This window comes from Grus americana, chromosome 24 (genome assembly GCF_028858705.1).
Source record: "Grus americana isolate bGruAme1 chromosome 24, bGruAme1.mat, whole genome shotgun sequence".
Lineage (NCBI taxonomy): Eukaryota > Metazoa > Chordata > Aves > Gruiformes > Gruidae > Grus > Grus americana.
Genome location: NC_072875.1, coordinates 4,035,816 through 4,057,962, shown reverse-complemented (window position 1 = coordinate 4,057,962; position 22,147 = coordinate 4,035,816). Strand labels below are relative to the sequence as shown.

At 44.8% G+C, this 22,147-nt stretch overlaps 1 long non-coding RNA gene across 1 annotated transcript in view; it reads left to right on the top strand.

Moving 5' to 3' along the window:
- The first annotated feature begins 18,343 nt into the window (after positions 1–18,343).
- Positions 18,344–22,147, top strand: part of LOC129196090 (uncharacterized) — a 41,233-nt gene continuing 37,429 nt past the window's right edge. Inside the window, exon 1 of the long non-coding RNA XR_008574053.1 lies at positions 18,344–18,626. This is a non-coding gene — a long non-coding RNA (uncharacterized LOC129196090). The remainder of the gene's footprint in view (positions 18,627–22,147) is intronic.

Here is a 22,147-nt window from a genome sequence, read left to right as displayed (position 1 = left end):
TAAAGTAATTTTTTTTAAATAGGAAACATATGGCAGGTCCCTTACAACAAAGTAATATTCAGGTGCTGATAGCATATGCCTCCAGTCGTATTACAGGAAGCTATCTTAGAAATCTGGTGGCAGAGGCTTATACACTAATTTTCAGGAAGTGGGATGGGGGGGAAAGGAATCTGAAACTGATATCAGAAATACATTTACATTTTTAATTTCACTCTGAGTTCTTTGCTGTTCCTACTTTAGAAGTCTCTGATATTCATCCCCCATTAGCTATAATGAACAAATGCTGCATGAGGTCTGCATCGCTCCGTTTAATACTCGTCTGAGGAAAAAAGCCCAGTAAATTTGTAATGAGAGCCCCTCTCAGGACTCGGTGTCTCTCACGATTTCACCTGTCTGTATCTAAGTTTGCCACCTCTGCAGAATGGAGGAGTTAAAAATTGCTTTATTATCACAAGGTTAGAGGGGATGCTCTGCAGTCCATCCCCACTCTCCAGGTCAGGATCACAAGGCTCAGATGGTCCTCTTGGCAGATGCTTTCCCAGTTGGAGTTTGGTTGGAGGCTCTGCTGAATCCCTTGGTGAGCAAATTTGGTGCGCCTTGTATTGGGAATAAGAAACCTCTTGTTCTAAATAATCATTATTGTCTTCCTTTTTGTGCCAGCCTGCTAGGTATTTGTAATCGTGGTCCCTGCCCATCCCACCACTAACCCTCAGTCCCCTTTTCTAAAAACACTAGAGTTATCCAATCTTTCGACCCAGTAGTAAGGCACTCAGTCTTTTCGCACGTGTCGTAGCTTTGAGAGATCTTCTCTCAATGCTCATATCGACTCTTTCCAATAGATTCTGGGATTCTGCCCTTGAGGTGACCAGTTGTGGACATGCAAACCAAAGTTGGGGTGTTGCTGTAGCATTAGCTCTTGTTTTGCATTTGCCTGCCTTTCTCATAGCCTGCTTGGAGGGCCATTGGGGGTTACCATACGCGTGTTGAATTACATTGCTCTTGTTGGGGTTCTTGCTTTAGTAGAGCCAGGCTTCAGGGAACTGAAGCCATACTTGGGGATTTTATTTTTATCCTCCACTGCTGGCATTTTTGCCTACCTGCTTGTAATTATTAATAATATTTACCTTTGTTTTCTTAGCACTGAAACCTGACCCAAACTACAAACTTCCCCCCCCCCCCCGGGCTTTGGCTGAAAGCTTTAGGTGTGCTGTTCCATCACAGCCCCAATATATTTGGGTCCCTTCTTGGGTTGGGCTCACTGCTCCGCTGTGGGTCAGCAGAACCTGATATGGATCTGGAGATTTGCCACATGTATACTTCCAGAGAGACGTGGCAAACAACCGAGGGATGTATGGAATTGACCTCGCTGGTGGCGTAACTCTGCTTGAGCTCAGTGGGCATTGCATGCGTTGAGTGTGGGGCGGCGTCAAGCCACTAAACTTCAGTGTGGTTTTATCTTCATTCACAGAATCGTGCGCTTGCACTTGTTCAGTCTACTGCAAAAACCCCTTTCCACCGTCCCCTGTTCTTGCTTTCATTATTGTTCAGTTATCCAATTAGTGCACTCACACCTGCAGCGTCTTCGTCTACAAATGTGCCATTGCTTTAACCCTTTGGAGTGCTGCAGCTGGAGAAATGTCAATATCTGAGAAACAGATCTCTGGATTCGGAGTGACTTTTGTGTGAAGAAGGGACATTTGAATTTGTTTTAGCCCTGTACTTTGGGAGTTGACACCTAAGCAAAGTAGGGAGTGATTTTTGCCTGGCAATGAGCTCTTCTTAGGGGGCAAATGGCACAATGAATTGTCTTAACTTGCAGCATTAGAAAATACACAGACCAGCAAGAGTCCCAAGGTTTCCTAGTGAAGACTCTGAATCATGTAGGAATCTTCTTCAGAGTTGCAGCAAGTTGCAAAGAGACGTAACAGCTCAGCAGGATTGATTAAGTGTCTACAACTATGCGTCTAAGATAGTGCTATAATAAAAGTGACAAATGAGGAAGAATAGTGTGTCTGCTAGAAACTTAGCATGACTGAATGAAAAAAATGCACAGTGTAATTTATTGTCAATGAAGAACCATCAGCAGGAGAGAGTGAACCTAATTCATCCCAATTAATTAGGTATGGGACTTAAACCTTGGTCTTCCACAGCTCTAGTCAGAGTCGCTCGGCATCTCAGAGGACTTTGGATTCTGACTACAAAATCTTAAAATGAATTTTAATTGATTGGCTCAAATGTTTGCCAGAACAATAACCAAGAAAAACCCTCTGAATATACCTTGTGTGGGAATGTCACCATTATCAGCAGCTTCCAGAGGCTTCACCTGGGCATCTTTCTGCATATCCAGAGTTATTTTAGCACTACGGATTTACATAGCTTGTGCTGTTTAAAATAACCGTGCTTCTCCTTTTGGGAGGCAGGCAGCCGGTCTGCGTGCCCTGCCACGTGCCCAAGTGCCATGGGGCTCTCGTTGGCGCTTGCAGCGGGGTGGCAGCACCCTTCTCCGGCGTGAGGATGGGCAGAGCTTTGTGTCACCCAAACAGTCTGCCCAGGCCCTCAGCAGCTCCCTGCTCTGGTGATTTTCCCTTCTCCCCAGCCTTAGGAAGCACTAAATCTGTGCGGGTACAGCACCTTTTGCATGCATGGCCAGGAACCCCATTCTCAGGTATCGAGCACAAAAGAAGATGTTTTTATGAGGCTGGGTGAGGCTGCTGCGCACTGAAGGGATCCCACCGTGCCGCCGCACACCGATAAAAGGCTGATTTTATATGATGTAATTCCCAGCATGGTCTGCACTCCAGTGAAGCTTCAGGCAAAATCAGTGTGGTCAGCTTGAGGTTGGAGTGGCTGAGGGGAGAGCACAGAGGAGGAGGGCATCCCAGAGCAGGAATGTTTTTACAAATAAAGGAACACACACAAAAAAAAAAAAAAAAAAAAAAAAAAATCCACTAAAGCTCTTTCTCCCCTGACAGTTTGTCGGCAGTGCCTGGGTTATGTGTGCAATCTCTGCATGAGCCAGTCGCTTGTCCTACAAAAATGATTTGTTAGACAAGTATAGCCAGAGTTGAGAGCAGGGGGAGGTGGAAGGAGTCGGCGTGGAGGGGGAACCTTGGAATGGATTCAGGAATGACTGATGGGCTTGACTGCAAATTTTATCCGACTACTACCTTATGGAGGGGGGCTGAGAAGTGGAAGGGGGAGAAGTGAGAAAAGGCAAATGGAAAAAGGCTGGGCTGTCTGCTTTAGCATCACGATATTTTATTTTTCACTGCTAAATGCAAAATTGATTTTTTTTTTTAGATGCATAGAAAGAAAAAAAAAAAAAAGGAGCCTCTACCTTTCTCTTATAATTCCCAGACAAAGGAAGCTGAAGCAGACACCCCAGACAATGGATAGTCCTTTCTCCCTTAAGCATTTGCCTTTCTCAGCAGTTAAGGTTAAAAAAAAAAAAAAAAAAGTAAAAAAGAAGAAAAAAAAAAACCCAAACAGAAAAACCTCATTGAAGGAATGAATTAAAAAGATGACCCCGGAAAATGTGGCAGCCTTTTTATTTGATGAGGAATCAAGTTCATAGAGTGTGTCAGCAGAGGTGCTGCGATTTGGTCGTTTATTTGTTTCCTGGCAACATTCCTCTTTAGCCCGACGCCATCCTCTCATCTTCTCCCTCCCTCTTTCTATCCTTCTCTTCCTCTTCTCGCATCCTTTTTCCTTCCTCCCTTTTTTCCTCTCTCACCCCCTCGCCCTTTTTTTTTTTTTTTTTTTTCTCTTCGCTTGCCAGTCCAGGCATTCTCACATACATTACCCCTTCCTTTCATCTCCGGAATGACCTGAAATGACCTTTTGCCTGGCACTAGACGTGACTTAACTGATAATAGCAGATACTTGGGGGCCTCAAGCGGTGGCTTGTCTGAGCACGTAGAGGGAGGGGGAAAAGAAAAAAAAAATATTCCCCCCCCCCCTTTTTTTTTTTTTTTTCCCCCTACGGTTTCTCTTTGTAGCAGCATTTCCTGCAAGGTAGCAATTAATGACACTTCGTGCTGCTTATTGCCCGGCAGATAAAAATCCTTCAAAAGCTTTCCTTTACGGTGTCTATCCCAAAGCTGTTATACGAGGCAAGGAGGGGCAGCGAAATCTGCCTGCAAGTGGTTAAAAACTCCACACCATAATTTTGATGCCACTGGCTACCAGTGCTCTGCATTGCGTCTTCTCTGCCTTTGTGCTCCCGTTCCAGCCAAATACTTGTTGGAACAGCACAAATGTCCTTCTGTCTCTTAAAAATTCGACACTTTTAGGTGACTAATCTGGGCAAAAGGGTATTATTTCGCTTCTTTTAACGTCCCTCGAAGCCATCGGGGTAAAGATAAGATTGCGGTCAGAAACCGCTGGGTTTCTGATTTTATTTTTTAATTTTAACTATTTATTTGGATACTCGATGAGTTACCACAGCAACGACTCTGAGTCTTGAACATGAAAGGGCTCTTATTGTGCCTTGTGGTGCCTCAGAGATACAGAGAAAGGAGGAGGCGGGGAGGAGAATTCCTCTTTAAAGAAACAATAGCGAGACATTATGTGAACTTTTGGGGCTTTATAATAAAGTTTGAAGGAGAAAAAAAAACCAAAAAACAAAACCAACCCCAAAACAACCGGGGCTACAACAGTCTGCAGTGAAAAATTGTGCTGATTTACAGAACTTTGGGAAAAGAGGTGTATATGTTTATAGAAATATCAATTAATCAACTGTTAAATAAAAGCTTAATATATATACATGTATTTCGTTCTTTTCTCTGACAGATCATTTCGCCAGTCGGGCTGTCAGGCTGCCCAAGCAGATCAGAGCTCAGGGTCAGAACCCGAGATATGGTTTTTATTTAATTTTATTTTCTGAACTTTGTTCTGCCTTTTCTTTCAAGAGAAAGGAAAAGGGGTGGGTGTTAAAATGTCAAGAAAGGTACCATAGTGCAGTCTGTTTTCCATTGTCCAAAATAATGGGGCGACTGAAACTCCAGACAATGGGGAAACGTGGATAATAGGGTTACTAAAGGATGCAGAGCAGAAATACGTGAATGGCTGCATGCGGCAGCAAGTTAGGCGCAGGGGAGCTTATTAGTTCAGATTTTCCACTCCTTTGACGAGATCCAGTCTGGGACTGAACGCGGTGCCACCCGAGCGTCCCTATGTTGGGCGCCCTGTGTTCCAGAAGGGTTTATTTGCTCCAGACCAGAGCTGGCCCCATTCCTGTGCTGAGCTTTGTGTTTGGCTTTACCCTACCAGACCTGTGCTGGTATGGGGCCAGCTCGAGGTGTCTCTGCTCCGTGGCACGCTCTGACGGCCACCCTGTGTAATACTGGGAGCGACTGCGTGCAAATGTATCCCTAAGTATTTAGGTGTTAATTTAAGTTCTTGGGCCAAGAAAGAGTTTCTTGCAAAGAGCCCCTGTTCTTTTATGTACAGCGGTATCTAGAAACGGCTGCTGCTCAGAAGAACTTACCATCACCACACCTTTTGTCATTAAAGTAACCCTTCCCCCACGTGCTGCGTGTAGAAAATAAATTTAATGATTTGTAGTCTTCCACTGAAGAGTCCTTGTAGCCGTAGCCCCAGCAAGCAGGGTGAGAGCACTTTGCCTGGGTTAATATACTCTGTTTTCCCTTCCCCAGCTGGTTTGAGTGCGTATTGCCGAACTCGTGAGCACCGGCACCTTGTCACCTACCGTAACAGAGATAATGCATTTCCTTTTCAAAGACCCATCTGCAAGTCAATTCAGATTTTTCTCCCAAGTATTCACTTCAGCTCCAGGCATTGTCGGTATTTGGGGTGGGGGCAGAGCGGTAGGAATCTGTAATGGGGGAGCAGGGATGGACCTGCTCAAGATGACATCTCAGCAGCTTCCTCCGCTGTTTCAGCTTACGAGGCTAGTTTTGCTTAGCAGGAGTTGGCGGTGAAATTTTAGCCGTTGGTACCGGGCAAACCTCAAAGCTCCGTGTGAAACTGGTCCATATCTCCCACGCTTTGATGTAATTTAGCCCGAGTGGTCATGCAGCTTGCCCTGAAATTCATGTGGTTTCCATGCCTCAGTCGTTACAACCGAACAAAGTTCTTGGAGTTCCCCTGAAATTTCAGAGAAATATCACCTTTTGACAACGGAAAAAAGGGAGCCAGGGACTTCACTGGAAGTTAACATCAGCCTAGCAGTTCTATATCGGCCGTGTGTCATTTGTACAATGCTTCCCGCTCCTTTTTGCCTTGCGATACGCAAATCTTAGCGTATTAATTTGAGTAATGTTAACATCAGACGGAAAGGTATAAAAATATGGCTGAATTAATACTGTGGGAGTAACCATCTCTTTGTGAAGTCTTTGACTTGGAATGCTTAATCTCATAATCTTGTTACACATTTGTATGTGTATTGTGTATACATACGATGTTTGCTGTTCTGGAACATTTTTGTAACAAAATTGCTTTTCCCCCACCATTGTAGTGCACATAGTTTAGAAACTTTAAATTTTGAATAATATTGTATAACTACTTAGGATTACTTTCCCTCTCCAGTACAAGTTCAAACTCTATTCTTAATTAATTACCTGGGTTTCCAGCTCTTCTTTTTAGAGGACCGTTGCTAAATTGGATTAAATTACTGTTGCAGGTGAAGGACAAGGCAAATCACGGTTTATTGCCTGAAAAGCATGACTACCCGAAGTGATGATGATTGTATATTCCTAAGGATGTTAAAGTGTCAGCTGTCTAAATGTCTCCGGTCATGGTATCATGAAAGATTTCTGGTTTCTTTCACATATAGGATGCCTGGAAGTTAGGCTGAGATCTGTCAGGATAATACTGGCACTAAACCTTCCTCTAATTCTCCAAATACACGTGAACGCGAGCTTAAGAAAAAACGTCGGGTTAAATCTCTGATCTCGGTATCAATAAGAAAAAACGATGCAGGGAAACAGTGAATTTACCTTTGATGGCCGGTCAGGTTAAGGAACAATGGCATATTATGGGTTAGCAGCCAACGGAGTTATGCCTGTAACTCAAGTGGCAGTGGCCTCTGCCGAGCGTTTCAGGTTCAAAGGCTTTTCACGGTGCAAGAAGGAGCGCAATGGCAGAACACCTGCGCGTGCAAGGCTGCGGCAACGGCCCCGCACGGGAAAGCTCGGAGCCCGTGTTTCACTCCCGCCCGTTACAAAGACACGGTCCGGGCTCAGACACAGCATTTGGCTGAGCGTTCCCTGCGCTAGTTGCACTTTGTTTAATAGGTCGTCGGCGTCTTTGTCTTCCCGGCTCTTCTGCTTGCGGTTAGGCTAAAGGGCACGTCCAGTCACCAAAGTCCCCGAGGCTAGTGTCGTCTGTTGGCGCAGGTCCCTCTGAACACCAGAAGCCAGCCAAGAGGTGACATTAAACAGAAAGGGGATATGAGGCCGCGTGAATATGACCGGTAGTCTTTGCTCCAAAACCTTCCAGTCTGTTTTTAATTCTGTATTTGCAGAGTAGGTCTCACAGATACGACGTAATAGGAATAATAGCAGCATATAGCGTATGTGAGAAATGGTTATAAGCAACAAATTGACCTGCTAAACTCTTTACTACTTAATATAGAAATGCTTGTGCATTTAATGATGTACCATTCATGTATTAACTCTTCATACGTGGAGCTTCATAAATGTTTTCTAGCTGTAGAACAGAAAGGGAAAGGAGCACAGCATCCCAGCAAGCTGACAAGAGCCCAATACCCAGGAACGATCCTCCCTGTCTACCAAGCCCCCCTGGGGAGGCCACCAAAAACCTGCCGCTCACTTTTCCCATACAGACAGGAACTCGCTCGATACTCTGCGACTTGGAAGCTCATTGCATGTCAGACACCAAACAGTTGTTTCCGCTGTAATCAATTGCTTAACTTCTGCACGTTGGCAGCACCGACAAAAAGTGATTTAGGTAAGTTTGGGTTATTAGGAAGTCTTTTTAGAAACTGTGGAGTACATCAAGCATGTGGAAATGGCTGCTAAAAGCATTCGTATTACTTAGTAATTTGAAAATAGAGAAACATAAAAAGGAAATGATGTCCACAGTGAGCTGGATGGTATTTGTGCATCTCGGGAGACACGAGCTGGAAACTGGAGCGTTACTTAAGAGTTTTGACCCCTGAAACTTGTGTCTCCTTCCAACTGGCAAGCAAACAGTGCTAACCATATAACAGCGCTGGGTCTGTCTTGCCAAGTTCTCCAGCAGTACTGTTCCTCTCTCCTTTCTCTATAGAAAGGAGCTTCAGACCCCTCTGCCTCTTCCCTTCCCTCGTGTCCTATTTTGCCTGCGCATGCTGCCGCGCATGATGCAATGTGGAGTCTGTGGGCCTGACTGGTGCTGGAAGTCGGGACTCCTGATTTATGGTCTCATCTCTTCCATTAATTCCAATGCATAACCTTGGGCACGTAACTGCAAACTCTCATTTGTGAGTGGGAGTGGAAGCATTTGGGATGTCTTGAAGTGAAGGCTCCCAGCTGCCCGCGTATTCCTCCGGTACGCGTGAGCCGCCTGCTGAACCGCTTCAGTTCGCGGCGCGGCGTTCAGAGGGGGTTGACTTGGAAAGGCCACGCTGCAAGCAGTGACATTTCCACACCTGATGCTCCACCAGCTCAGGTGAGGGGCATGCAGCCAGTCTGAGCATCGCCAGGAATTGGAGCGTTCAGTCTACGCGTGCTTTAAATGAAACAACCGGCGATGGCAAGCGTTTAGGGAACGCTTTCTTAACCGAGGCTTACGGAGCAGGCTGAGATCTGCAAATTGCGGGTACAACTTAGCAGCAGAACTTGTGTTGTACCCGAGAGGTCTGCATCGCTCTGTGCTGCGTTAAGTACGTGGGCACTGATCTTGTGAAACACACAGGGACGTTCAGATTGAAGGAGGCTCCTTTAGGAGGCAATTATTTTCCCCTGGAAGTTTCAAACAGAAGGAAGATAAGCTGCTAATAAAGAAGGCAGGCAGAGATTTTTCCTGAAATTCTTTTTCTTCTCTTAGAAATTATTTGCAGTGAGAGCTTTTGGGTTGAGGTGACTCGGTGCTCTGTCTGCCTGCAGAAGGTGTTGCACTCTGCAGAAGAGATTTTAAAGTTCGGTAATCCAGCGAGAGGAAATGCGACTCTCGAGCCGAGTGCCGTGACGCTCCCCTGGTGAGGGGGAATGCAGGTGCTAGTCCCTGTTCCAAGCTCTTTGTCTCGGTTTTGTCCTATGGCTGTTTAATGCAAAGGAAAAAGAAGAACTGTTGAATTAAGCCTACTGCGTTTTCAAATACATATATGCGATATATATCTATCTTTAAAGGCACTGCATTTAAAATGTACGTTCACTCTTTATTGACAGTTGTGAATTTCTCCTTAAGTTCATAACAGAAATCTGTTTTAAACCACGCAGGTGTGTAATACCGGGTATTTTGTAAGTCGTTCCTTCTTTCACGTGGTGGCTACTTCTGAGGTACCTTAAGCGTCGTGACGGGTCAGCAGACAGGTAAACAAGACGGTGTCCTATAGCATCTCCGTGTGCCATGGAACAGGAACAGCAGAGCACCATCCATTGCTCTTGCTTTCTTATATTAAAATTGCATCTTAAGCAGGTGGGCTTTTTCTTCCAATGTATAGGTTATATTCGTAGGTGAGTTTCATTAATGATTATAATTTAATTGCATAAATTTCTTGCATGCTGATAGAAGAATAGGCCCCCTGCATAAGTATCTGAAGCATTCTGGAGTGTTTTTTCCTCTCCTGCTCCTAGTATTATGACTTGTTTCTCTAAACGTTGTTTTTATGTAATTATTTGTTTAAATGTCAAAAAAGCTACAAATCCTGCAAACACTTACCACTAGGTGTAGCACTCAATACCAAGAGTTTTAGTCCTGCTGACTTTTTTACAATTATGTATTTATGGCAGAAGTACATTTTAAAGTGGTTTCCAAGTAAACAGAAGACAAAATTCTGCTTGCATGAAAGCTTTACTGAGATGCGGATGTATTTATTGCATTTACCTCTGTAACAAATGAAAGGCTTTCACTTCCCTAGCAGTTACTGAGGTAGTTACTTCAAGGTCTGTAGCGATATGGAGATACGTGAATTCACCCAGACACGTTAAAAACTACTAAATCACTAAAGGGGCTGATCAAAAGAGAAGGTATTACGTGCAGTGGTGTAGTGCACGGTTAAAGCGGTGATGCTAGCCACGTAAATAGACAACAGCATTTGCAGGACAGGGTATTTTTAAATTCATGGGACCTAAGAGAAACATTCCATAACACTCGCTTTGACCCTGCAAACTACTTCAACAGGAGAAGCTAAGACAAGTTACCAACAGCCAAAGAAAGGATGAGGGAGATATTAAGAAGAAAGGAGAGTTCTTGGAATAAATCAGCTATCAGGCAGTAGCCTGAAAAGGGAGAGAATGTGTGTTTGGTGGGGAAAAAAAACCCCAAACAGCTGATGTTTTCAGGGGAAAGTTAAAAATCAATTGGTGCAAGCTAAAGCTCTTTGGGAATTTCTGGGTAAAGAAATGTGGATAGTAAAGTGTCAACATATCCAAAATTAAAGTTTTCATAGTGTCAGTTTTAATGACATTTTCCATGAACTCTCTCGGACGGGATGATAAAGAATCACACTTTCCATTTCTCGATCTTGTCAAGTACAATACTGTTACGTTATACCAAAGTTCCTCACATCGAGGTGGTCACACTTGAAATACTCCATCTGGGACCACCTTGCTCATAGGGATGCTGTGTGGCTACTTTAGAGCTACAAGACTCAGGGCGCCCCGAAATCACAGATGCTCCTTGGGGGAAGTCTGTTGGCATTGTTCCGTGCCTTTGCAAGGTGCTTGGGGAACCCTCAGCAAAGCAACGACATCCCCGGAGGCAAGTTGTTAGAATCCTAGATATGTGAAAAATGCAGCAAAATCTCATTAAAAAAAAAAAAATCAAACGTTGATATGGTTCTGTTATTGTAAATCTCAAAAATGAAGTGAGAAAATTAAACTGCCACCTTTCTCTCCCTCTCTGCCACAGACTGTTAGGAGTTAAGCGCGATGCTACATAAAGAAACGCAATACAAAATCCAGAGGTAAAGCTTAGCAATTCTCTCAGTGCTGCAAAATTTGCTGTATAAATGACTTTCCACTCCTCTCACCCCAGTCCGATTCCAGAGCACTGTGCATGCTGGCAATGAAGACTTTTTTTGTTGGAGTGCCAAAGTTGAACTCACCAGCGACTTTAAGTGGAAAAAATGAAATGGATCCATTTGTTTCATGGGGATGATGCGTATCCTGTGAAAAGCACTTGGGGCTGAAATTTAAGGCAGACTGTACTGGCTTTTAGCTGAGGGAGATGATTAAGGAGATGGATATTATTGCCTCGTTTTTAATGTCTTGGCTCTGTTGTTGTGCATACAGACAGTTGTCATTTTTCTCTGAGATGTTTATGGACAAAATATGGAACTTGCTTTTGCCGCTAGCTCCTGGAAAGCGCCTGGGAAGTGCTAAGTCTGGAGGTTTGCACGTGGGAACTGGTAGACTGAGGTTCTAATTCTGGCTAGCCACATAGTAGGGTGTTTAATTTATGTTGGAAGGGCCCATCAGAGGAACGCAGCAGTTGCCTTTCAAAGAAATCTTCCATCTTTGCTAAGGTTGTATGATCAAGACGACCAGAAAAGCAAACCCCTGAGCTTGTGTGGGTTTTGTAGGAGCTACAGTTAGCTTTAGGGTCCAGCCTCTTTCCTCTGCCACCGTGATGTCTGAAGAGTCCTGCCTTTTGACCTGTCCGTTGCAATGCTCCTGATTGTTATTATCTGCCCTTAACTTTCCTGTATTCGGATGCCGATATTCACTGCGCTATGTTGTGCTCAACCGAGACATCTTTACCAGACTGATGGCTTTGCTGGGATTAGGTACCAGCAAACTCATTAATCCTGTAGGGATTGATAGATGGTGAGTCCTTCCATGCTGGCAAAACTACATCCAACCCATTCAGTAAGATATATAATGGTTTTTAGTTATACTCGATCCGAAGCAAAATTCTAAGCAGTTCTGCCTTAGATCAGAAATTACTAACAAATGTTAGTAATCTTAAGTATCATGTCTTATTGAAGCTCAGCTGTATCGAGATTAGAGACATAGCACAAATGATGTAGCTCAGCTCTTTCAGAAGCATTGCACTTCACCGACATCTCTCTACAAGTATTTATCATACGTACCTATGCACACAAAACATTTAGCCTTGAGACAGCTCTCTCCTGTGAGAGGGGAAAAATTAAATTCCCTGAGCTCAATGCTGTTGCTTGTGCAGTTTGTCTTTTCTTCTCCCTCAATCAGCTTTATTTTGCCTGGAATAGAAAACCGTAGGTTGTAATAGGAAATGCTGGCTGTCATTTATTATCCTACAATAAGACTCTGAAAAATCATAGTTAATATAATTTGTGAAATTGAAAAGTATTACAGGTCAGGAGGAAACAAACGGTCCAAATTTTTGAGAAATGCAAAAGAAAAGTCAGCCAGAGAATGTGAAGCCTAGCTCCTAATTCCTGTGAAACAGGAGACGACGGACTGCCGATCAGCTCGTCCTACAGCCGGTCACTTGGACCTTCGCAGAACCACACTCCGCCGTAGCAGGCTGAGCCCCACGTGTGGTGGGGTCATTTCTGGCAGGTAGCATTCTGCTCTGTTGGGAGACAGTTCTCCGAAGGTGTCCCTACCCTCACCCTTAGCTTGCAGCACTTGCTTGAAAATGGTTCTGCTGCAAAGAGGCTCGCAGCCGGTTCATTTGGAGTTTCAAAAGCAATGGCTGAGTGGTAGGAGAGCGTGCTTGCTTTGCTCCAGCTTTTTCTTTCGGATGTGTAATTGCTTTGCATATTTATGTAAAGTTGAGTTTGAATCCCTTGGAATTTTGTGGCTGTGGCCGGATCTTTCCTGCATTATTTGTAGCTTTTTGTCAGTGCTGTCTCAGATTTATCATAACAATCTTTGTAATAATTACATCCAGTTCCTTTTGATTACTTTTAATCAGAGATGTGAAGTGTCTTGCCCAAAGCTGTGTGGAAGACCAGTGGGATAGTAGTACAGTCTTGGAAACTGCTGTGTTTCACAGTAACTGCTCTGTCCTCCTGTCCTAGCAAAGCAAGTACTTTGCACCATCTTCAAAGTTAAACTTGTGGTTTAACTTTTAATATGCCTAGATTACCTGCTGCATTCTGGAAAACATGCCAGCTACTCATATTTGGTATTTCCTCAAAAAAAATAAAGGCAGTCACTCCTTCTATATTTTAGTAGATCCTAAAGTTGGAAGAGATTTTTAGACAGTTTGGTCAATCTTTGTGTACAATCATAGAGTTTTGCTCAGTTTCTTCCCTTTGAGTTTGACCAAAGTATATCTTTAGCAGGATACGTAGCCTTAATAGTCTAATATTTACAAACCGTAACAGTTACTGTTTACCATTTTGTCCAAATTTGAATGAATTTGTCCAGTTCGTGCTTTCACCGTATATCCCCACGAATATCCCTTGTGTAACATGGATGATAGACGTTATGGTGGCTACCCTGGGTGGAAAGATAGACCCAAAATGCTACTGCATTTTGTATCACCCTCCCTTTGAGATGGACCACTTTGTCTCCGCTACCAGGTCTGAAGCATCCTCCTTCGGCATCCTTCACTCCATTATCTGGTAACTCTAGTCCGGTGATGGGAGCTCCCGGAGACCCTTCTCCTGGGGACATTCGTGTACGCACCGTTATCTAAAACCAGGCTGAGCTCTTCCACCTGTGTGGGCTGCCCGCTTGCTGGCCAAGCGTCTGTAGGGATAACGTCTCCCGGGTCATATTTTTCTCAGTTCAAGGTAGGAATAAGCTTTGCTGAAGTAAATGGGAAGCAAAGGAAAAACACATCTTTGGAAAGTCACAACTGCTTGTTCTGCCAACGGAGGTCTCTGTGGTTTGCCGTCTGGGAGATTTCCGGCGTGGCAGCGTTATGTGATATGTACTTGACTGCTTTGATTACAGAGCCGTGCCGGTCTGCTGTCCTTCGTCGCTTTTCCCTCGCGGCTGTTGCACGGTGCGACGGCTCGGACTCACCGCCTTGTAGAGGACCACTCCTCTGCAGAGCTCGATGCTCGCAGGTGCTGCCCGGCGTCTCCTCCAGAGCTGGACCCTGTGAGGTGGTAGCAGCGAGGGACCCATGCCGGGGCAGGGTGTCCTGATAGGAAGCCCACGCTGGAGCAGGTTTATCCTGAAGGACTGCAGCCTCTGGGAACCCATGAGGTTTTTTTATCCGATTTTCTCCCCACGTTGCGCTGAGGAGGGGGAGCGAGAGAGCAGCTGGGTGGGTGTCTGGCAGCTGACCAAGGTCAACCTTCCATGACAGGCTCTAGAAGTCACCCCTGACATGTACCTGGTCAGCCAGACCACCGCTGGATGCCCATAGCCTCTCCCCAGGCTGTTAAATGTCAGATGGAAAGGACTGGATGTTTCTCCAGACCCTCAAAGGCAGAGCAGGCTTTTCTGCAGTTCCAGCAGGAACCGGGCTCCTGCGAGCCCAACTCCCGCTGAAAACCAATAGATTTGAGGCTTTTGAGTCACTTAAGTCCTTTTGAAAAGCTTTTCTATAGCCAAAAGCTAACGCTACAGTTAAAAGAACCAGAAACGGAGCCCCACCCTTTACAGGCTTTCTTTAATTTGTCCTTTCCCACTAAGAATTGAAGGATGGATGCGTCCGAACACCAAGAACAATGAAGATGAGCGACGGCAGACAGCATCCCTTGGGAAATCCTGTTCTCTCTCACTGTAGTGCTTTTAGGGGCCACGAGGAAGCATCGACAGGTAGGGCTGGGCTCGCCGTGTAGTAGCGCTGGCACATGCGGCAGTGCCTGCTGCTTGCATATGGTGGAAAAATCACGATGCGTCTCCAATTCCTCCGGGCAAAGAAGATGCTGTAAATAGCATGGCCAAGTTTCAAGCTCTCACAGTACAGTGGGAAGCCATCCAGGCTTTTCTGGTGTCAGGAAGGAGAGCAAAAACGCATTTTATGCGTCCTAGGGGGAAAAGAGAAGCAAAGCTGCCCCAGCTGGAGCTGTTAGCTCTGGGAGGGGCAGCCATTTGGCTCTCATTAAAAGTGGCAACATCTAAAGTAAGAATAGTTCCCCACTGGATCTTGGTGAATGTGTGTTGGTGGGCTCTGTCGTTCACCCCGGGAAGGACTGATGCCACGCCAAAGTCTGTTTCAGGTCTGCGCCTTAGGACACGGCTTACTGGTTAAACAGAATATGTGGGCAGCATCCCAAAACCCAAGTCGTTTCTCTGCCCAAAGCCTGTACTGTTCCCTATAGGCTTTTCACTTATCCAGGCTTTCCCATTCCTTGTCCTGACTCATGGATGCCTGAAGGAGACTGTGTTCTCCTCTCTCCGTTGCTGGCAGTCCATCTGGGAGTCGCCTAATAGCTTCTAGGCATGGGACACATCTCTCATTTTTCTTCTCCTTTGCAATGCTGCCCAACTCTTTCCTCTTTAAAGGCCCTAATTGCAGAGCCTAAAGGGTGTTTAAGCACCCAATTCCCACTAAAATTCAGTTTGGACTGTTACCTCGCTTGTCATCCTGCAGTCCCAGCTGAAAGGCAGCTGAATAGTCACAGGAAGGCCTGATCCCAGTTTCCCTCGAAGATCCCAGTAATCCCGTGTCAGGACAGAATATACGTAGCTGAGCTCGTCTTCAGGCGCAGGCATCGCAGCTTTGGCGTGCAGCAGTCCATATAGTTTTCAAATAATTCACGGGAGAGAATAGTTTTGTGGACTTGAATGCCCTGCATGATTTTTCTTTCAAGAAGAAAACTGGAGGTAGAGTGTTTTCCACTTGGACACAGGACTCGTCTGAAAGCTAAGGCCAACGCTGCGCTAAATAAATCATCGTGCCAACCGCTTATGGGTAATTAGGCATGAAGGGAATCAGCAGTCTGCTCCCTCCGTTGCGACTCACAGACGGCATATTCGCAACGTGCCTTTAGCTTCCAGGGCTTCGGCGCTGTGGTACTCGCAAGGCAAATGGATGCTGATCACACAGCAGCCTGGAGGTACTCGGTAGCTCCGTCACTGGTGTCACGGGGAGGAGATCTGCGGGGACAGTGCGTGGTTACAGCTTGATGTTGAAGCGGTTCATGCAGCGGGTCTCTCGTAAGTGCCTGGGAGGGTTGAAGCACTTGTTCATTTTGTGGACAGCTGTGGGGTTGACGTGGTCCTGTCTCTCTAGCAAGTTACCATCCCAGCGTCACGCCACGATGATGAAGCACACATGCGTGCGGCGCTTCAGTGCCGTGTCCGTTGGTTTGGCTCCTAGTTCTGGTGGCAATTCAAGCTCCTGGATGCCACGTTGAAGAGCGCGTGTGCCCTGTTCATCTAGCTGGGCTGCAGAAGGGGTAATGAACAACTGAGGAAGGCAAGGATGTCTAAAATCACCACAACTGCTTGCTAAGTGAACATGTGTTTCAGCCTTGGGTTCATCAGTTGAGAGCTTTAGGGTAATTCCTTTTAGTCATGAATAAGATGCACTGTCCACCTGCTTGCGATGTCTCGGCTCAGTGAACACGTAATAGGTTTAGTTCTTGGCACAGCCGAGAAAAGTGTCTGAGAGATGGTCCAGAGATAAAATTTCGATTTAGCTGCCTGTTAGGAAAGTCCCCTGTTAGGGACTTCCCTGACCAAAGGAAAGCTTTGGGATACGAAGTGGAAAGCGTACCAAAGGGAAAAGTCTTTTGGGTAGTGCATTTGTGTTTAATAAGCCTAACATGGCTGCTTTTCCAAATCTGCAGGAAACTTTCTCGGGATTTCCAAAATCTCTTCAAAGTCCGTACACTGGAAATACAGCACGACTTGTTTTTGTCAAACAGTTTTGGGACTATTTCCTTTTATGATCTTGAATGAAACCAGGACGAGCAGGGATATGTGGCCAGTTAAACTATTTAAAAAAAAAAACCCAAACCACTTGGTTGCACTTAGGAGCAAAGGACCAACAGCGGTCCTCCAGGACACATAGCCACGCGAATACAATCCCAATGCGCACTTGTAAAATTCGCAATCTAAATTTGGTGTATATTCTAAAGGTCTGGGCCGTTTGGAATCCAGAGATTTAACCTCTGTCACCGTCTGTCCTGTTCAAATCAGGACCCGCAGCCTTGTGAAGTCCGGAGTTACTCAGACACTGAGGTCATGATCAAGTTCTAACCTATTTTCAAATGCAGAGGCATATTCATTATCTTAGAGGTCTTAAGCGATAATGGCCCATCCAGCTGTAGTTCTGATTAGTGCCCCTTACTCTGACAATATTACGGGGTTTGTTATTTCATTCTAATTCTTAGGACGCTTGGTGTTTTTATGAAGGCTGTGACACGGCAGTCGGGGCCAGCATAGTCTTCGTTACAAAAAGGCTAAATTTCTAGTCCTATTGTGGAGGAGAATTGAGACGTGAGAGCTAAGTGTAACCTCAAGGACAAATTGGAAAGCAACTGAAAAGCTGGAAATACAATGAAAAGCTTTAAAAATAACACATGCAATTTTGTAGAATTGCTTTTCTTCAGCAGCTCTTGTGAATTTTGTGAGGAGGGGGGGATCTCTGCCACGCAGTGTTGGAACACTCAGACACAGCAATATTGTAAATTGCAAATTGAAGTGCCAAAACCAGTCTGTCCTGTACAGGTCACTGAAGTAGACACAGCTCTTGCCTGAAAGCATTTGTAATCTAAACCCCTAGCACTATTCCCATTGAAGGTAATGACAAAACTCCATGCGATTGCAAACGGAACAGGATTAGGCCCTAACTAAATAAAAGGTGCTTTCCCTCCCCCCCCCCCTTTTTTTTCTTCTTCTTTTTTTTTTTTTTTTGCCACCAGATACTCCTTACCTATGACAAATTCAAATAACTTTTGTCCGGGAATCGAATGACCTAATTTTGTCTGAAAAACTTCTTTACGCAGCGCTCTTTCCTCACTTTAAAGCAGGTTTGGAAAGACAAGATTCGAAAGAGAATTCCCATCTGTTATTGAAGCATTTAATCATTCTTTAAAAGCCGGTGCAGTTTTATTTTCTCTGGGGAGTGAGTAGCATTAGCTGAAGCATAAAGCAAACTATACCAAGTGTAGAAAAAACTCACCCCGATGTCCTGTTTGACAAACTGACCCGCAGGTCACAACCTGCGTTTATTGATCCGTGGGGCCTTGTCTGGGTGTCGGGCATGTTTTCTGGACTTTGGTTTCAGCTGCATTCCTGACTTCTGAAAGGGGAGGGGGGTGTGGATTTCTACTAGGAGTAACCACTGGGAAGGAAGTAATGTTCATTAAGTGTGCAGGCAGTGCAGGACTAAGCATGCTCAGTGAAAAAGCTTTTCTCCTTTGCCTGTCAAGCCCTATGTTTGAACTCATTCCAGAATGCCGGATTTACTTTTCACGAAGAAACAGTACCTGGCCGGACTGCATTTTTCTTTCCCTCCTTAGTCACCGGAAGATTGGAAACGATATTCTTTTGATCGGTGCGCACTCTCAGTAATGCAGCGTGCCTGCCTGCAAGTGTGAATCTTGCAGTGGAGGAAGGAAGACAAACTTTGCTACCTGTGAAGCGAAGACTTCTTAGGTCAGTAAGAGGGGTGCAGAGAAACTAACTTTTCCAAGCAGCTTTTGACTTTCAGCTAACGCTTTTGTTTTCTGCTCTCCCGTAGCCCTCCCCATCTTTAGCAGAGCTGAACTTTTTAGAAAAAAGTTCCGCAGCTTTCTGATCGTTCAGCCTCTCTGATAAGGTAAACTCGTTTTAAGTGAGAACGGTACGAGAAGATTTGCGGGGAGCTGAGCCTAGTTTTTCAAAACTTGAGTTGCTGGTAGCATTGAGGTTTGTTTTCTTTACTTTTTCTTTCTTCTTTCTAGCGGTTCCTATAAATGCAATCCTTTGCTTGCAGCGTGTGTGTTTTAAAAGACTGTTCCCCCTTCTCTCCCCGCCCTCTCCCTTAGAGCTGAAAATGAGACTTCTTCTGGAATAATAAACTCTGTATGTTATCAAGCAAATCTTGTGGCTTGTTCATGTGATCATTTCCAGCCTGAGCATAGATGTTTTGCCTTTTAATACGTTCGTAGTTCCTTCTGGAAAATGAATTGCAAAACTGTTAGCAGAGGGGTGAGAGAAAGCAATTTTACTTGGTTGGTAAGAACACGTTTTAACGTAATAGACTATCGCGCTTTTAAATTTTTAAGTGCTCTCTGCTGTTTGGTTTTAAAGACATGTTTAGAACTCCTATCTCTCGAGGTTTTGAAATACTCCCAACCTTAGAAAAGGGAAGGAGAATAAATCTTTTTGAGACTTTGTGCTGCCTAATGGAGATTTTTCTGAACATAGGCCAAATGGTCAAGAAACAAAATAACCACTGAATAAGAAGTGAAATGGACTCAAATAATTAGAAACTGTCTGTAGTTAATGATTGTTTGAAGTAGGTCAGAAACATTTGGTAGTTTCTGGTGTTAAATTTTGCCCTCCGATGTTCTTCAGAATGGTTACATTGCTTATCAAAAGTTAGCATTTAATTTTGTTAAGTGTGAAGAGTATATACAGCCTTCAATACCTGAATTAATTTTATAACCTTGAGATAATCGAAGAAATAACTATACATGCAAATGTAAAATCCTGGTGTTTAAAAGCTCTGTGTTTATTATTTGGGTATGTTGGAAGTTGATTTCCCATGCAGAGGATCTCAGTAAGAGTAAAGGGTAGCAGGTTAGTCATGGTGCATACTCCTAGTTGCAGGAGGAGAAGTGCATAGTATCTTTGCAAGCTACAATAGGTTATGTTGCTGCTCACCACTTTGAGCTGAAAACTCTGCAGGGGAAAAAAAAAAAAAAAAACAAACCAAAACCTCTCAGCATCTCTTCTTTGCAAAGGGCGAGAGTAGAGCAAAAGTAGCAGTGCCCGGGTTACGCTACGTCTCTGGGCTGATTCCCACCGGGATTACCTGCCGCGTGTGCACGGAGGGACTGGGAGCAGTTAGGCCAAGCAGAAGGAATCTGCAAATGACCAAAGCTGAAGCTCTCTGATCTTCCCTTACGTTTATCCCCCGTGATCCAAGGTAGTTTATGATGAGAGAAGGCTGGGAAAATTTCTTTGCGTTCTTCCTCTTCTTTGATTTAGCAACCTGCAGGGGATTATGGAGGCAGGCAGGGTTGTGCTGCAGACGGACGCGGACTCGGTGTGGCCAGAGCCTAGTCTCTCCCCTCTTTGCATGCGGTACCTCCATCTCCTTAGCTGTGAAATGGGGAGGGTGACCCAGAGGGTCTTTTGTAGGGTGCTTTGCGTATTTATAGAAGAAAAATGCCTTGTACTTGCAGAGGAGTGGTAAGCTCAGGCTGCAAAAATGCACGTCCGGATTTGAGTTCTGAACACTAACGTTTGGACCTCAGGTCCACAGATTTAGCTTAGATGCTTTTAGTGACAGTGGAAAGGCAAAATACTGTCCTTATCCAGACACAAACAACGTGTCCTCCCTAATGCTATTGTTCAATTTCAGGTATCCAAATCCAGCAGCTTTGTATGAATCCACTTCACGTGCAAAATATAATTAGGGACAGGAAATGTTTTTGGATTATTTCATTTCCCCTCCTAGGGCTGAGATTTTGCAATTTATAGGCTTGCAGAAGTTCTAAGTGGAAAACAACTCTTAGGCCATGGAGCCCAGATCTTAACAACCCTACCTGTGATGTATAATAGCAAAGTCCACTAAATGAGTATCAGCCAGATTTTGGCCAATAAACCATTTAACTTCTTGCCCATCTTTATTTTCATCCTTCATCTTCCCAGGCAAGCCCACTACTGTTCATTGGTTGAATTTAAATCCTTTATTTTTAAAACAAGGGAGGGGAATTCCATAGTTCCTGGAAAGGCCCAGGTCTTTCGAAGGTTTAATTTACCTGCAGAGTGGAGCAAGCTGTTGCAAATGTGTGTAGCATAGCTTTCTGTCTGTCTTTCATTTGTGTGCCGAATCCTGGCTTTCTGAACAACTTAAACAGGGAAAAACTTACAATGCATCCTTCCATCAGTGATCTTGCTCTTTGAAATGAAGGCGTATCTTCTGAAAACAGCCATAATCAATAGGCAGAGGTGAAATACGAATAGAGAAAGCAGGAGGTGCAGGAATGGGATATATCGCGTTGCCTCGAGCAGTAGGTTACCTTTGCTGTGAGTTTGTTCCTGTCCCGGGACGTGCAGAGCAGAAGCGCAATGGTCTTGGGTTTCTGGAGCGGTTAATTGCGGCAGCTTCCTTGTCTCAGTGCTTAGATAGGGACATGCTACCGAGGCCCTTTTTGAAGATGGTGATTGCTCAGAGCATTTTGAGTATTCAGGATGTCAAGACCCATCTGAAACACCCTGGCTAAGTCACTCAGAAAAGCAAGCCAGCTGGTATCCGGCACTGCTGTAGACAAACAGACCCCAAATGGGTGTATCTCTAATGGGTCATTCTTGACCTACAGATGCTAAATGTGATCTGTTCAGATAATATACCCTTGTGACTATTGGAATGTTCTCCAAAACTGGGCAGGACTTTCCATGTCACTAAGCGTGGTGAAATACAAAACAAACAGGGGATGATTTATTTTAGAGAAGGCTGCACCAGATGACATCGCATCTCTTTCGAGGAAGCATAGAGTTTGCACTGCAGGTCAGAATGTGCAACTGTATTTTTTCATGTCTAGCATAGAAGTGCCGAGCAAAAGCTGATAATGGTACCTCAGGCAGTATTTTAGAATATCGCAGGCAGTAATGTGGACTATCGCCCTATGTTTCTGTACTTGAGAAGAACCAAGGAACAGCAGGCCATTCTGTCTGATGTTGGTTTTGAGGCAGATGGTCTTGGTCATTCTTGGGAAGATCTCGAACGTGCCTTTCTTTCCCTACTTTCCCTGTCCCTAAGAGCAGCGCGTGAAAGTAGCTGCAGGGAACGAGCCTTTTAGGTCTGTTCCTGAGCCACTCATAGCCACACGTAGAGCGTTGGTGCCCGGGATTACTGTAGAGCCAGCTGAAGAGCCAGGGCTCTCCTCTGCTGAAGAGCTTTAGTGCCTCCTCCTCTCCGTTGACCAAAGTGAAGCAATCGCTTTCTTTTCTCTGTGTACTGCTGG